Genomic DNA, 8,417 nt, shown 5'->3' on the forward strand with positions numbered 1-8,417 from the left:
TGGATACTGTTTGAAAATAAAAGTTAGCATGCATGGTATCCTCCTTAAGAGGAAGTCAGATATACAGGTTATCTCTTTATCTCATGTTTCTCTATTTCTTGTTTATGTTATTATTCATGCCTTACCTACTCAGTACATTGTTCGTACTGACGCCCTTTTTTCTTGTGGACGCTGTGTTCATGCCCGCAGGTAGACAGGTAGACGGATCTGATCCCTAGGAGCTTCATCAGCGCAGACCCAGGAGCGCTCCACTTACTTCGAAACCGCAGTCTATTGGTATTCTCCTTTTGTGTATATATTTGGGGCATGGCGGGATCCTGTCCCGTCCTTATGATTTCCAGTACTCTATATAGAGGCTCATAGACATGTATGGATAGTAGAAGTTTCATGACCTCACCAGTTCACATCTCGTATATTATTTTTGTAGCCTTGTGGGCTTGTATATATGTATATGGGGCAGAGTTGACGATTATCATGTAAATGAGTTTTTATTTGAGAATTCATGTCTGTACAGGTTATGATCATAGCGAGTTAAATATGTGGTCCACCGAGATCAGACTGGAAGAAGCATGCTAGGTGATGCTCGGTAGGTTAGCTCCGGGTACCCGTCATGGCCCTCGGGTTGGGTCGTGATAGAAGTGGTATCAGAGCAGTTCGTCCTAGGGTGTGTCTACGAGCCGTGTCCAGAAGAGTCATGTTTATGGGTGTGAAGCGCGCCACTCTTATAAACAGGAGGCTGCGCGGAATTTAGGAATAATACACCTTTCTTCTTATCATAGATCGTGCGATAGAGCCATGACATAGGAATTCCCTTTTTCCTAATCGTGTGCTATTTTTTCAGCAATGCCTATGAAGAGGAAGGCTACTGTAGCCCAGAAGAGCAAGATAGTGACAGGAAGGCGGACTGAATGAGAGTTGCCGGCAGATATAGTGTTACACCTCGAAAATTTTCCGTTGGTACGCAAGTAAATGGACTAATGATGTGTGCGAGGAGTGCGAGCGTATAATGTTTCATGGGAAATGTATGTGAAGGGATGTGGATGATTAGAATGAAAAGTCGATGATTAGAATGAAAAGTCGAGAAATGAGAAAAATTGAAAGTTGGCAAAACTGCCCAGTGGTCGTATATTGCAAAATACGGACCGTAAAGTGCAATACGGTCCGTAAACTGGCAGTCGTAAACTGCCATGCAAAAGCTTCAGCCTTCTGCCCAGTGGTCGTATAGTGCAAAATACGGACCGTAAAGTGCAATACGGTCCGTAAACTTGAAGTCGTAAACTGGCATGTCCAACTTCAACTTTCTGCCAGCTGAGGAAGAGGTATAATACGACCTGGTGGACGGACCGTAAAGTGATTTACGGCCCGTAAACCATGGTCGTAAATCACCATGCATGCAGGCCAAAGTCTCTGGTCCTGCTTAAGCTTAAACACGACCACGAAGGACGGTCCGTAAAGTGGAATACGGACTGTAAACCTCCATGGACGACCACTGTTCACCCAGCACAGATTTTCCAATTCCTTAAATATAAGGATCAAGACTTATTTTATTTCATTACAACATTACACCACTTCTCTCTATAACTTCTCTCTAAATTTATTATATGAGTTTTCAAGGATTATAAGCCATCAATAACATTAAGACAAGTGAATCAAGGATAAGGGAATCATCAAGGACCATCCAAGGCAAGAAATCCAAATGGAGAAAAACTAGGGTTTTGCTCAAAGAAGAGTATTATCAACCAAAGCTTGTTCCTACAACTTCTAAGGTAAGATTCATGATTTTTACATGAGTTTAAGGTATTGGAGAATTAAAGTACATGGATTGTAGAAAATATGGTCAACTAGGTCATGAATGATGAATAGTGACATTTTGGGAAATAGTTTGAATTGAGTTATGAATGTTGTTGTGTTGTGATATGAATGTGTTATAAATTGTATTAAGATCATGAACTAAACACTTTAGACGAATGGACGAAGATGGGTGTTATAATCATGAATGTGGGTGAATTAGAGGCAATTGAGGAATCTAGATAATGTGGATAATGTGAATGACTAATGGCCATTATTATGATATTAATGAAGGTATAAACGCTAGCATTGGAAGGGAACGTGCAAGTGTAGAATAGTTTGACGGAAAGGTATGTAAGGCTAACCCTTCTTTCATAAGGCATGGTTCTTGGCCAAATTCCTAATTCCTCTATATGAGTATGTTGTCTTCACATGGTTGGCATTCCGAGCTCACAAGCTCACGACCCTTGATATGTACTATGATTACACTATGTTCCTCGCATGATGAGTAAGTCCATAATGTAGATGTAACGATAATGATGAGGATAGTAATGATGATGAGAGTAAAATGAGATTAGAGATGCTTACGAGCTATGGGATATGTATATGTATGCCTATGAATGGCTATGATAAGACCCCGAGCTTATGATGCCGGGCAAGACTATATGTATATGACTATGTATAAAGTATGTATACGATTACGAAACGCGCGCACACCTCTGCAGATGGTACGGATAACCCTGATGCCTTGGTAGGTCCAGGTATGCATGATCTTGAGCCTTGGTTGGCCAAGTATATATATAAGACACCGATCCTATGAGGTCGGGTATGCTATGTAAATGCTATGTATATGAAATTACTATGTATATAATATGAATATGAACGTGATAAGACTATGTATAAGAATACGAATAAGGACATGTATACGAATATGAGCACAGGTATGGTACGAGTATTATTATGGGATACGAACGACGATGTATGCAAGTAAGAGACATGATGATGATGATATTACTGTCTCCCCTCCTATGCTATTTTCATATGATATCTATTATGCTTCTATATTGATGTTGATCATGCTTTACATACTCAGTACATTCTTCGTACTGACGTCCTTTTGTTTGTGGACGCTGCGTCATGCCCGCAGGTGCACAGGGATACAAACTTGATCCATAGCTGCTTATTCAGAGATTGCATAGCAGAGCTCCATTTCTTTCGGAGCCGTAGCTTTTGGGTACTTATTCTTTTATGTATATAATTATGGGCATAGCGGGGTCCTGTCCCGCTCATACGATATGTCATACTCTTAGAGGCTCGTAGTCATGTGTATGTGGGTAGAGATGTTCGGCCATGTCGGCCCATGTTTGTATATCTTTTGTTGGCCTCGTCGGCCTTGTACTTATGATGTGGCATAGATGCCTACGATATGTTAAATGATGATGGTCGTCTAATGGGATCAGTATGATTAACGATAAGAAAATCACGAATTAACTTATGGTTTACCTAGATGATATGTTATGTACGATAAGGGGGTGCTCGGGTGGGGTAGCACCGAGTGCTCGTCGCGGCCCCCTAGTCGGGTCGTGACATATAGAGAAGGGTGAGTCCCATAATGAGGTTTCATCTCGGACCTCTCTTACTCCACTGATTTTAGAGGAGCATGAAAGGGCCTCCGCTCCAGCTCCAATACCTCCAGTTCTTCCACCAGATGCCTCAGGTTGGGAGATGAGAGAGGCCATCCAATTGCTGACTCAGATAGTCACCGCTCAGGCCTAACGGCAGGGTGCGAGTCAGGGTGACAGAGTTGTTAGCGCTAGGGCCCGTGATTTTATTAGTCTGAATCCTCCAGAATTTTTTGGGTCAAAGCTGGATAAGGACCCACAGAGTTTTATAGATGAGATGCTAAGGACGTTGCGGATAATGCATGCTTCTGATGTTGAGTCAGTAGAGTTGGCTTCTTATAGACTACGAGATGTGGTTGTTTAACGGTATAGCAACTGGATATCCTCTAGGGGGATAAATGCACTCCCTCGGCATGGCAAGAGTTCATAGATACCTTCCTATGACATTATTTACCGCTAGAGGTTTGACGGGCCAGAGCTGACAAGTTCTTGAATCTCAGACAGGGGAGTATGAGTGCTCGACAGTATAGCCTTTGGTTTAATTCTTTGGCTAGGTATCCCCATCCATGGTAGCCGATATGGGAGACTGTGTACACCTATTTGTGAGAGGGTTAGGGCCACATTTGATTAAGGAGTGCTTGACAGCCTTACTCCAGGAAGGGATGGATATCTCTCGTATTTAGGCACATGCCCAGACCTTGGAAGAACAATAGCAGCCGCAAAGGGGCTAGAATGATTCTGATAGAGGTTATAGTAAGAGGGCCAGATCTTTTGGTGCTACTAGTGAGTTTGGAAGGGATCAGAGGCAATAGTATTCCAGGCATTCAGGCCAATCAGTGGCTAGTGCACCTTCTCGATTCGCGGGCAAGAGATTTGATCGCCCTATTTATTCCGGACCGGGCCAGAGCTCCAGAGTTTCGAGTTCCCAGTATAGAGGAGACCACCTGTGCCACGATGTACTCAGTGTGGTAGACTACATTCGAGACAGTGTCACATGGATTCAGATGCTCGTTATGCCTGTGGTCAGTCAGGCCATATGGTGCGAGACTGTCCATTTCGAGGTTGTAGGAGTACGGTTCAGCCTACGGGATCAGCAACCAGTTCTTCATCATCGATACGCCCAGTGGGGCAAGTTTCGCAGGTGCCGGTAGGTCGTGGTAGAGGCAGAGGAGGAGCATCCAGTTTGAGCGGCCCTCAGAACTGAATCTATGCATTAGTTGGACGACAGGATCTTGAGTCTTCCCCTGATGTCGTTACAGGTATATTATCAGTATCATCTCATGATGTATATGCAATGATTGATTCGGGATCTACTTTATCATATAGTACTCCTTATGTTGCTGACCGTATCGGGGTGAAACCTGAGCCGATCAAACCTTTTGATGTGTCTACACATGTTGGTGACCCCATAACAGCTAGACAGGTATATACAAACTGTGTGGTTGTAGTTTGTGATCGTCATACTATGGCTGATTTGATTGAGCTAAAGATGGTAGATTTTAACGTTATCATGGGCATAGATTGGCTGGCTTTCTGTTATGCTAATGTCGATTGCAAAACAAAAATGGTTCGTTTCCAGTTTCCAGGAGAGCTGGTTCTAGAATGGAAAGGTAACATAGTGTCTCCAAGAGGTAGGCTTATTTCCTATCTCAAGGCAAGTAAGATGATTGCTAAAGGCTGTATATATAATTTAGTTCGGGTTCATGATACAGAAGCAAAGCCGCCAACTCTTCAATCTGTACCGGTAGTAAATGAGTTTCCACATGTGTTTCCGGACGAGCTTCCAATCCTTCCACCAGAACGGGAGATCGATTTTGCCATTGATGTGTTATCGGACACCAAGCCCATATCTACTCCTCCCTACAGAATGGCTCCTGCAGAATTGAAAGAGCTAAAGGCACAACTAAAGGATTTGCTCGAGAAGGGATTTATTAGGCCTAATTCATCACCGTAGGGTGCACCTGTGCTGTTTGTAAGAAAGAAAGATGGCTCATTATGGATATGCATTGACTACAGAAAGTTGAATAAGGTGACTATCAAGAGTAAATATCCACTTCCAAGAATAGATAATTTATTTGATCAGTTGCAAGGTGCTAAATTGTTCTCAAAAATAGATTTAAGATTAGGGTACCACCAAATGAGAGTCAAGGAAGAGGATATTCCGAAGACAACCTTCAAAACTAGATATGGTCATTACGAGTTTCGGGTAATATCGTTTGTATTGACTAACACCCCAGCGGTATTCATGAATTTGATGAATAATGTGTTCAATCCTTTTTTAGACCTACTTGTGATTGTGTTCATTGATGATATCCTGGTATATTCTCGATCGGAAGCAGAGCATGCAGATCATCTACGTAATGTTCTTGGAATTCTTCGGACTCGGGAGCTACATGCCAAGTTTTCAAAATGTGAGTTTTGGCTGAATTCTGTAACTTTTCTGGGGCATATTATTTCAGCTGAGGGTATTCGAGTAGATACCCAGAAGATTGAAGCTGTGAAGACTTGGCCAAGGCCTACAACGCCTACAGAGGTCCGTAGTTTTTTGTGGTTAGCAGGTTATTACAGAAGATTTTTAGAAGGATTTTCTTCTATTTCTGCACCACTGGGGAAGCTAACTCAGAAATCAGTAAAATTTCAATGGACCGATGCATGTGAGTGTAGTTTTCAGGAGCTGAAAGATAGATTGACTTCAGCTCCAGTCCTGACACTTCTAGACGGATCCGAAGGTTATGTTGTTTATTGTGATGCTTCCAGTACTGGGTTTGGTTGTGTACTGATGCAGTATGGTAAGGTCATTGCTTATGCTTCAAAGCAGCTGCGAAATCATGAGAAAAACTACCCGACCCATGATCTAGAGTTAGCTACAGTTGTTCATGCATTGAAGATGTGGAGACACTATTTATATGCCGTTCATATTGATATTTATACAGACCACTAGATCCTCCAATATATATTCAACCAGAAGGAGTTGAATCTACGACAGAGGCGGTGGTTGGAGCTGTTAAAAGATTATGATGTGAGTATCTTATATCATCCTGGAAAGGCGAATGTAGTAGCTGATGCTGTTAGCCGCAAATCCATGGGCAGTCTATGTGATGTTCAGCTGGAGAAGAGGGAATTAGCTCGTGAGCTTCAACAGCTAGCCAGTCTAGGAGTCCGCTTGATGGATTCAGGAATTGCGAAAGTTACCGTCCAGAATTCAGCTATTTCATCCTTAGTAGCGGAGGTGAAGAACTGCCAATACGAGGACCCTATGTTAATTCGTTTCAGAGATACACTTCCTCAAAAGAAAAAGTCACCATTTGGGATTTCCGCAGATAGAGTTCTCAGGTATCAAAGCAGACTATGTGTCCCTAATGTTGTAGGGCTACGTAGATAGATTCTGGAGGAAGCCCATCATTCTCGTTATTCTGTTCATCCAGAAGCGACAAAGATGTATCATGATCTAAAATTTGTATATTGGTGGGATGGAATGAAGAAAGATATTGCCGATTTTGTGGTCCAATGTCCTAATTGTCAACAGGTGAAGATTGAGCATCAAAAGCCCGGTGGATTGTTGCAAGCCATGGAGATTCCAACTTGGAAATGGGAAGTGATTAATATGGAGTTCTTTACAGGCTTGCCTCGTTCCCAGCGTAAGTATGACTCTATATGGGTAGTTGTGGATAGACTTACGAAGTCGGCTCATTTTCTACCAGTCAGAACTACGTACTCAGCAGAAGATTATGCAAAGTTGTATGTTAAAGAAATAGTACAACTTTATGGAGTTCCGCTATCCATTATCCCTGATAGAGGAGCACAATTTACCGCTAATTTTTGGAAGTCCTCTCAAGAAGGTTTGGGAACTCAAGTGAGAGTTAGCACAACCTTTCATCCATAGACGGATGGGCAAGTTGAGCGCACTATTCAGACCCTCGAAGATATGCTGCGGGCATGTTTATTAGACTTCGGGGGTAGCTGGGATGATAATTTGCCACTCATTGAATCTGCATAAAACAATAGCTATCACTCCAGTATTCAAATGGCCCCGTATGAGGCTCTATGTGGGAGAAAGTGTAGATCGCTAATCGGACAGTTCGAAATAGGAGAGTGTCACGCCCCAAAATCCACCCTAGACGTGACAGGCATCCGACGTCATGAACAGCATCAGAAGAACCTAAATGACACAATAATAACACTTGAACCTGCCAGGTTCAACATTCGCCTCCAACAGTTTATAAAATAAAGGTAAACAAATCGTACGTATATGAATTAAATCAGCGGAAGTCCTTAGTAATCAATACTTGTCAAACATAACAACATTCCTGAGAGTTAATCAATAACTCAATAACTACTCACAAGAATGTATACTATAGAGCTTCTAAGATAAAGACATAATAGTTTGACTCATCGGGACGCAGCCCAAAAACTAATAATGAATGAACGAATAAATAGGGTGTCCCACGAATGAACGTGTGGGCTAACCAAATCAACAGCAACAGCAAGGCCTTCCTAAGCGCCTGAAGTGTCAAGAACCTGCTCTTCTCTGTTACCTAACATACCATCAAAAACAGCAATGGTATGCCTGAGTACTTCGTACTCAGTGAGTGCCTCGGGGACAACAAGTAATATGAAAATAAATTATAATAATACATAAAGAAATCAGTCCTAAAAAGATAGTATAAAAACAGTTATTCCCCTTTGTGATTCTTAATATCATTTGTTAAACAGTTTACAGGCCATTTCAAAATCCCAGTTTCCATTATGCTTTAAATTGATCAGGCAAAAATACCAGTTCCATAATAAAGATGGATATCACAATCGCCTATATAGGCCCAACTCAATATTAACAACACTGCGCAATACACCAGAATATGGATTCACGGTGGCAACTGTTCCTCCCGAATAGGAAGGCCATTAATACACCCCAGGTAGCGAACTCGGAAGTGGCCACTATTCCCCCCCCCCCCCCCCCGCCCGAATGGCAAGGAAATTAATACACTAGGAACCATAGTGAGTACTCTT

Source organism: Lycium barbarum, chromosome 8, assembly GCF_019175385.1.
Source record: "Lycium barbarum isolate Lr01 chromosome 8, ASM1917538v2, whole genome shotgun sequence".
NCBI lineage: Eukaryota > Viridiplantae > Streptophyta > Magnoliopsida > Solanales > Solanaceae > Lycium > Lycium barbarum.